This window comes from Chenopodium album, chromosome 8 (assembly GCF_948465745.1).
Source record: "Chenopodium album chromosome 8, dcCheAlbu1.1, whole genome shotgun sequence".
NCBI lineage: Eukaryota > Viridiplantae > Streptophyta > Magnoliopsida > Caryophyllales > Amaranthaceae > Chenopodium > Chenopodium album.
Window position 1 is genome coordinate 31,470,704 of NC_137841.1, and position 8,353 is coordinate 31,479,056.

Consider the following 8,353-nt stretch of genomic DNA (forward strand, 5'->3'; position numbering starts at 1 on the left):
GGTGAATGCTACAGGTTTCAATATCTCATTCAAGATCTCATATAAGCAAATAAGTTCCCATTGCCTCTAGCTAACGAGAAAAGTGGGTGATGATGAAGCAAACAACACGAGACAAGAGGCGAGCTGCGACGACAAGATTTCATGACCTTTTTTTCATTTCCTCAATAAGTCTAGCATAGACACCTTTCTTTTCCTTAGATTAATTTTGTAGATTCTTTCTTTTCCCCTTTTAATAAAATGAGCATTTATTTCCTTGCATATGATCATTGCATTAAAAAAAAATCCGTGTAAAACTAAGCACAAGGTATACTAATGATTTGAGGCAACCCTTGTAGCCACAACATATCACCATTCACACTTCAAATATGCAATACTTTGTTGGTAAACCACTTTGAGCCTCGTCTAATGATAGACCCTTCATTTTTCAACCCATATCCACCTAACTTTGGGATGGGATTGTATGCAACTTATGCAATTTTCAATTTCATAAAAAGCTTGAGTGACTTCAAAAGATTAAAATAGGAAAAAGTAAAAAAATAATAAAACAAAATGAAAGTGTACAAAAGGGCAAGTGTTCCAATGTCTTTGACATGAATATGTCTTCGATATGAACACGTCTAAGATTGCGTCTCTTATCGAGTGCTCGGTACCGTGCCCGAGAAACATGAATGCCATGTGAGTGATAGACCGCATGATCGGGATTGCCCACACTGATAAAAATAAAACAATGCAAAAGCAAAAAAAAAGAAGATAGCAAAAATAAATAAAGCAAAAAAAAAAAAGAGAGCTAAACCTTAAGCATGAAAATATAAATATTCCAAAAGCAAAGTTGCACACCTAGGGGGCTTATCTAGGGTCTCTAGCCTTTTATCCCCTTCTTCTTCAACCTTTAGCCTAAACACGTTACAACCCTTAAAAAGACCTTTTTGAGGTATACACACACTTGTGCGAGGTTCGACTAGAGCTACGTTCGGCCTGATTCCTAACGGATACGTAGGCAACCTCACAAGGGGGTGCAACCGTAATAAACATACATTCATATTCACATTCACGCACCTTTATCATATCAAGGGATCTCCAATGCTCATCCCTATCTACTTAGAGCTAGACTTGGGGGCTTGATCCTTACATCATTAGCTTACCTGGCCTAAAGAGTCACCATCATTTGACTCTCTTGAAATATTTTTTTCACACACACTTAGCCCTTGCGGCCAACTTTAGTATAACTTTATCACACCGTACATATACATGACAAAATACACTTCCTTAGGAACCCTTTGTCATGAAATCTTAACACAACACTGAAGCATGCCTTGTCATATCAAAATATATCATCACTTGTAATTGTTATTGCATCACAAAATATGAAGTACTTAGCCTCCGCTCCTAAATTACCTAAATACTTTCATAATCTAGTAAACTAGGATAGTCTAAGATGTTACAATCCTTGTACTATGAGAGATAACATTAACAGATTAAGCTCATTCAACATGCACCTTAAAAAACTTCGCTTCAATCTTTTTTTTTTGCGTCTTTCTTTTTCGGTAGAAAGTCGGTACCCTCGACAAAAATGACAGAAATTTTTGTTTTTCTTCATTTCAAGTCATGTACATATCGAGTTTCATGAGTCAACACTACGAACACACGAGTCAACCTCGAGTCAGTCAATCATAGTGAGTCAAGTTTATACCTTGAGTCATGTCAAGTCAATGACTTAAGCAACACTAAGTCTTAGGTCAACCCTAATGAAATATAAGCAAAGTCCTATAGTCAAAGATATAAATGCAGCTGCATCCCAGCAAGCAAGAACATTCCCGGATTATTTTGAAAAACTGCAAATATGACATAGGAGATTCCTCCAAGATAAGAGGAGTTACATAGATCATAATATTAGAGATGAAGAGCTTTAATTTACAAAATATTTATGCGTATTTGGTTGAAGGAAACGACCAAGCTCAAAGTTCGAAGCAAAACCAAGCAATAGCGGTAGCAAGAGCAGAATAGGGAAGGCCCGACTACAGCGCCAAACGACAAGGCTTTCGCCTTGCGACAACATCTGTCGTCTGGCGACAAAGTTCAGCGCCTTGCGCTAGATCCCAGCGTCTGGCGACAGAGCCAATTCATGGCGCAAGCGATATTTCAGCAGCGACAGAGCTTGAAGCCTCTCAGAATGGTTATTTTGACCTCATACAGTAATTTCGGGTTCCTTGGTACGGAAGTTAGCCCCTTTAAGCAAATTAACATGGTAGTAGTCGGCTCGATTACAATCGTAGTAAGTGATTGACTTGACAAAAAAGCTTCTCACTTAGCTTAAGCGCCTAAGCATTGGCTCATTACAAACACCAAGGCATTGGTTCAAAAGCAAGCGCAGCACTTATACGACAATTTTTCCAACATTGGATTGTCATCTCCAACATACAATATTTCCAAAATACAGATTGTCGCGCATCTTATTCAAACGACAATTTTTCCAAGATTGGATTGTCATCCTTGGCAAAGTTTCCAAGTGTGGATTGTCGTGCTACTTCTTTGTTTGGCAAGTTTTTCCAAGTTCGGATTGTCATCCCTGGCAAGTTTTCTGAGATTGGATTGTCATATACCCAGTTCCCTACGGCAAAATTTCCCAAAGGATTGTTGTAGCTCTCTATTCGTCATACGTTTCGGCAAAGGTTCCTCAATGTGGATTGTCATTCATTTCAGTAAGTGGAAAATTTTCCAGAAGTGGATTGTCGATCGATTCTTTACCGCAAATGTTCCATGACACAGATTGTCAAAAGTGGCAATATTTTCCTATAAGAATTGTCACATAGCGTTGGAAAATTTTCAAGGTGGATTGCTTTCAAGAGTTATATTCCAAGATGTGGATTGTCGATTGTATAAAAGTTCTTATGACAGATTGTTACGAAGCATTGGCAACTTTTCCCAAAATTGGATTTTGGCAAATTTTCTGAAATACGGATCATCGCTTGATCGTGGCAACATTTCCAAGGATTGATTGTTATGAAGCATTGGCAACTTTCCCTAAATTTGATTGTCATCCATCATACAAGAGTTGTGTTGGCAACTACTCCCAAAGAAAAGAGGATTGTCATCACCCAAAGCAATCAATAGCAAAATTCAAGCAGCATCAAGGATCGACAGGCGTTGATCTCCGGTAATTTTCTTCGGAATATTATCGCAACAACTGAAGGTCATTTTAGGCAAAGCAATCTTTGATAGTATTCTCTGGTATACAGAAGACTATCACAACGGAAATTTGAGACAGTTACAGGCGTGGCAGTCTTCAGGCAGTATCCCCTAGGTAGAAGAAGATCGTAAAAAAAAAAAGAAGCTCTTTGTTGAGAGACGCGTGGGCATATTATTCAAAGCTATTTGTTCAGGGACGCGTGAACATATCAAAAAATCTCTGTTATTCAGAGACGAGTGAACATCAAAATAGCAAGATGGCGTTTCCTTGCTTGTGGAAGGTTGTCACAACAACAAATGCAGCGACAGATCGGTTACCTCCAGAGATGTGTGCTCGACGGTGCAAGATACGCGTTTCTTAACTTTCTTATCTGTTTAAACTAACGTTAGTTTACAGGTATCGGCGTTACAAGAAGATTTAGGATTGCAGAATGTTTTGAATCATTCTCCATCCCTATCAATACTTTGAATTTTGTTATCGAAACTTGCGTTTTTCCAAACTCAGTCAAGTGGGGGCTTCTGTAGACACCCAAATGCGTCTCCCCAAAAATTCTAACTCTTTCATGTCATTTGATTATCGAACAAAGCGAAAGTCTGAAAAGTCTAGTAATGAGGATGCTTTTATTAAAATATCTCTTCTGTCTGTTTTTTAAAATATCTCTTTTCTTACCTTATTTATGAAAAACGTGCATTCAAGTTTAGTTTGGTCCATGATAAGGTTCCAATAATAGTTTAGTTGAATACAAATTGAAAATACCTTTCCAACGATATATTATAAGCCCAATTTCGATTAATAATGAGGAAGTTATGGCCAAAATACTACACTGGTCCCGGTTTGGTTTTTACCTACTGCCCAATGATCTAAAGGAGGGCCTATTATTAATTATAATTCCTAAAGATATTAGGATTTATTATATTCTTCTAGAATACTCTGGAAGATTGTTTTAAATCCTAATGGAGTTAGGATTGATAATTATGTTTTAAAGTGTTTGAAATTGAATAAAACTACTCCTTTTTAGAATCCTTGTTTTGTACGAAGTGGAATATATTCAGATTTTATTTTTATTCCTCATAATATTTATCCAAATTTTTTATGGTTGGATAGTTCTTGAAATTATCTTTCCAATGATATATTATAATATTTATTTCGAGCTATAACGAAAAAGATATGAATGAGATAAGAAACTCTATCCAAAACTGGCACCCTTACACTATTTTGGACATATCGTTTTATCTACATATGATTTTTATCTGATTCTAATTGTGTTGGAAAGAAGATTTCAATAGATTTACAAGGACATATTATATGAAATATTTATATTTCTAGATCAAAAGATATGATAAAAACAAAATCCGCAAAAAAACTATATTACAGCGCCAGACGCCAAGCCTAGCGTCTGGCGCTAGATTCCATCGTTTGGCGCCACGTGCGAGTTTGACGGTTCGATCGTGTTTTATTCTTTTCGAAACTCTAATTCGTTTTTCATCACATCCGGCTGATTTTCTCTATAAATACCCTCTTAAAACCTCTATTTTCAATTATCATCAATTCCATCATCAATTTTCTAATTCTCTCTCTCACCAACTTTCATCAAGAATTTCTTGATTCTCTCTCTCTTTCTAAACCAACCCTTTCACAAACACAATTCCTAATACATTAGCACTAGACACACCTAGCAAATATCGAAATTGCCTTCGCCCTACACGTGAAAGGTTTTAATTTTCTGAGGGTTTGGTCCCAAATCTCTATTTCAATTATTTAATTTAATTCTTTGATGTGTGGAAAGTCTAGTGTTACGGTTATTTTTCTTTTGTTTTTCTCTGTTTTTGAAAACCTATTTTAAGAAAACAGCCCAATTCCGATCAATAATGAGAAAGTTATGGCCAAATTACTAAACTAGGCCTGGTTTGATATTTATAAGCGGCCCAATGATCTAGAGGAGGGCCTATTATTATTTATTATTCCTAATGTGATTAGGATTGATTATAGTCTTTTATAATCTTCTAGAAGTTTCTTTTGAATCCTAATTTGATTAGGATTGATAAATTGACTTTTAAGTGTTTTAATTAGAATAAAAGAACTGTTTTTAAGGAAATTACAGTTTTACCCTCTCATACGTTTAAATTTTATCAAAATAAGAAAACGCGTGGAAAACTATTTGCAACGCCGTACGACGGGTCTGTCGCCTGGCGACATCTCTGTCGTCTGGCGACAGGTGCGTGTTTGGCGACAGCATTGTGTTTTATTCTTTTCGAAACTCTGATTCATTTTTTCTCATATCCGGTTGATTTTCACTATATATAGCCTCCTAAAACCTCCGTTTTCAATCATCATTAATTAACAATTCTTTCTTATCACCAACTCTCATTAAGAAATTCTTGATATATTCTCTCTCTCTTATTCTAAATTAGCTTTTCTCAAACAAAATTCCGCATTCACAAGATCTAGACACACCTAGCAAAATTAGAGGTTGCGTTCGCCCTAATGTCAAAGGTTTAATTTCTGAGGGTTTGGTCCCAAATCTCTCTTTCAATTATTTAATTAAATTATTAGATTATATTTTCCTTGAAGTTACTAACGTGTGTATTTTGTTATTAGAAAGAGGTACGAGGCATCCAAGTAAGTACTTTAATTGATTTATTGTTATTATGATATACAAATAATGTTTAGGATGTTATTTTGCTTTCTAGTACCATGTTAGGATGCTTTCCTAAATTTGATTTTTTGAATGACAACAATAAGTTCCTAGTATCATGTATAGGGTAAAGTTTTATTATCAAATATGTCAATTATGATTTCTATGTTGCCTTCTATTTTATTTCCTTATATCATGTTAGCATCCCGTTAGGGCTATATATTTGATTTTTAAAGTTTAGTGACATGCTAGGGTTTGTTATTAATCTTGTTAGTATCATGCCTCAGATCTTGCTATTATTATGCTTTAACATGATTATTTTTATTATGATTATTCATGATTATTGTCATTATTATGATTATTATGTTGATTGATTTTTATTGTTATTGCTTGATCACGCCTTTTATGCACATTTAAAGGGAATTGGAACTTGTAATCACGCTTAATAAGATAATTAAGAATCTTGTTTAGGGTTAATTTGATTATAATTCAAGTAATCGCTAATAAAAGATTTATTTGTGCATTAATATTCAATCTACATAGATAAACAAATTTAGGGTAAACATAAAGATTGCATGTTAGTCAGAAAGCGCACATCAATATGATCAAAATAAAGTAGAGGCCTATTATTAGGGAATGTTCAATCTCTTTTAGGTTGGATTTGTACCTTCATCCCCGAACTTCCAGTCTTAATTCTAGACCTATTGGAGTTAACGATCTCCTGGATCGTTAAGGGGTGTAACCTTCACCCTGTGAACAGTTTACAGGTTCCTAAAACTTGTTGGCGACTCTTTTGCTTTATCTTCCTTCCCTTTGGACGCCACCATACTTTAGTGTATGAACACAGTGGGGTTCTAGTTTGGGATAATGCTTGAAATATTCCCTACAAATGCGTAAGAAGCTGCCCTTGGGAGAGGAACAATAGCTGCAAATGGCTACTAATATCCAGTAGGCTGAGAAGCAAAAGGAGGAATCTGCCAGAGGAGGGGCTCGCGTCCGATTAGCTAGTTGGTGAGGCAATAGCTTACCAAGGTGATGATCAGTAGCTGGTCCGAGAGGATGATCAGCCACACTAGGACTGAGACAGCAATGGGGAATTTTCCGCAAAGGGCGAAAGCCAGACGGAGCAATGCCGCGTGAAGGTAGTAGGCCCACGGGTCATGAACATCTTTTCTTAGAGAAGAAGCAGTGACGGTATCCAAGGAATAAGCATCGGCTAACTCTATGCCAGCAATCGTGGTAAGATAGAGGATGCAAGCGTTATCTAGAATGATTGGGCGTAAAGCGTCTATAGGTGGCTTTTAAACTCCACCGTCAAATCCCAGGGATCAACCCTGGACAGACGATGGAAACTATTAAGTTGGAGTTCGGTATGAGCGTAGGAAAATTTTGGTGGAGCGGTTAAATGCGTAGAGATCGGAAAGAACACCAACGACGAAAGCACTTTGTTGGGCCGACACTAACACTGAGAGACAAAAGATAGGGGAGCAAATTGTATTAGATACCCTAGTAATCCTAGCCATAAACGATGGATACTATGCGATGTGCGTATCAACCCGTGCAATGTTGTAGCTAACGCATTAAGTATCCCACCTGGGGAGTACGTTTGAAATAATGAAACTCAAAGGAATTAACGGGGGCCCGCACAAGTGGTGGAGATTGTGGTTTAATTCGATGCAAAGCGAAGAGCCTTACCAGGGATTGACATGCCGCGAATCCTCTTTAAATAGAGGGGCCTTCGGGAACGCGGAAACAAGTTGTGCATGGCTGTCGTCAGCTCGTGCGGTAAGGTGTTGGTTTAAGTCTCGGAACGAGCGCAACCCTTGTGTTTATTTGCCAACGTTGAGTTTAGAACCCAGAAAAGACTCTTAGTGATAAGCCGGAGGAAGGTGATGATTACACCAAGTCATCATGCCCTTCATGCCCTGGGCGACCTACGTCCTACAATGGCTGGGACAAAGGGTCGTGATCTAGCGAGTGTGAACTAACCCCAAAAACTCGTCCTCTATTCGGATTATAGGCTGTAATTCACCTGCATAAAGATGGAATTGCTATAAATCGCCTGCCAGCCATACGGCGATGAATTTGTTCCCGGGCCTTGTACACACCGCCCATCACACTGTGGGAGCTGACCATGCCCGAAGTTGTTACCTTAATCGCAAAGAGGGGAATGTCGAAGGCGGGCCTAGTTACTAGAGTGAAGTCTTAATAAGGTAGCTGTACTGGAAGGTGCGGCTGGATCACCTCCTTTTTAGGGAGAGCTAATGCTTCTTGGGTATTTTTGTTTGACATTACTTCACACCCAAAAAGAGGCGAGCGACGTCTGAGTTAAACATGGGGGTGGAAAGCTTCTTTCGTTTCTCGACGGTGAAGTAATACCAAGCTCATGGGCTTATTATCCTAGGTCACAATAAGTTAATAGGATCCTTTTTTTGGCCTCCATGTCGCCATACGGGGGGACTCGGGGACTTGAAAACGAAGGAGTGGGATGGGGTTTCCCTCGATTTTGGCATCGTGGGCCTCTTGTTGGG

At 37.9% G+C, this 8,353-nt stretch overlaps 1 pseudogene; it reads left to right on the top strand.

The window, feature by feature from the left end:
- The first annotated feature begins 6,664 nt into the window (after positions 1-6,664).
- On the top strand, positions 6,665-8,068 carry LOC145557231 (18S ribosomal RNA; annotated as a pseudogene).
- Positions 8,069-8,353: the final 285 nt, after the last annotated feature.